Source organism: Rhyacophila brunnea, unplaced genomic scaffold (genome assembly GCF_057557595.1).
Source record: "Rhyacophila brunnea isolate RB1 unplaced genomic scaffold, BYU_Rbru_1.0 scaffold_80, whole genome shotgun sequence".
NCBI classification, from domain to species: domain Eukaryota; kingdom Metazoa; phylum Arthropoda; class Insecta; order Trichoptera; family Rhyacophilidae; genus Rhyacophila; species Rhyacophila brunnea.
Genome location: NW_028233351.1, coordinates 954784 through 956059, shown reverse-complemented (window position 1 = coordinate 956059; position 1276 = coordinate 954784).

The window sequence follows — 1276 nt, the reverse complement described above, 5'->3', positions numbered from 1 at the left end:
AGGTTATACGAATATTTTTTAATAGATAAACCATTTAAATCTATATAGAATGTAAAAAAAGATAGAGTTTTTAAGATAACTTTTACAACTAAAGTTATAAATACATATTTTATAATATAAATATACATATTCTCGAAACTTATAACCAGAATAATATCTTCTGAATGTCGAATGCTATTGAATAACCGGTAGAATTTTTATTGACAATTTTGCGTGCTTTATATAGTTTTCTATTTCTTATTATCTATTACAATTTGTTCATATTTAATGAAACTTTATGGTCTAAATTTATTAAAATTATTCAAAGATTAGAAATCTTAAAAAATGATTGTTTTAAATATAGTTTTATCAATTGTATAACATATAAAAGTTTTATATTTTGTAAATTATTTCAAATTTTTTATCTTTGCATTTATGTATCTACAATTATACAAAACACAATTTTATATATAGCCATCTTATAGAAAAATTTTGAATTTTTTAATTCATGCAAGTATGCCACATCCAGCAAATATAATGTTGTTCTAGAATTTAGAATATAAGAATTTCATAAGAAAAAACAAAAGAAGGTAGAATTATCTTACATCAAGAATAACGCAAATATGTTGATATAGTTAGAAGATATATTTAATATTTTTTTAAGCATTAAACCACAAAATTTCATATAGTTTATGTTTTCCAGATATGAACATTTTATTTTGCCTATAATTTGTTAATAATTCCAATTTCTCGGATTTCCCGAAAACTAATATAAAGTTAAAGAAGAGTATAAAATTTGTGTATTATAGGGGAATATTTCATCAGAAAAATTTAGAATATATTATATGTCTCTGCATGACATCTACACTTCAAAAATCTATTTAATTATCATTATGATATTTATAACCGGCGGATGCGGAAAAAGCCATGAAGCAAAGTATTTTGAAAAGAGAAGAGTTGCCGAAAATGATGCATTTTGACAGAATATAGTAAATAGTAAGATTTTTTTAGGATCTAAGAACGATTTTTCGGAAAATTCCCGAAAATAAATGAAGTACAATTCCGAAATAAATTCATTATCATACTTTTCAAATCATAAAATGTGGCGTTAGTATGCACATATCACTGTCAAAATATACATTTTATTAAATTTATAATTTATATCATGGAGAATGTGGTAAATTATGTGTTTTATATACGCATAAATTAAGGTCACATGCAAGATATTTAAGAAGGATATAACATAAAATAAATCTACTGATGTTTCATTTATATAATAAAACAATAAATAGACATT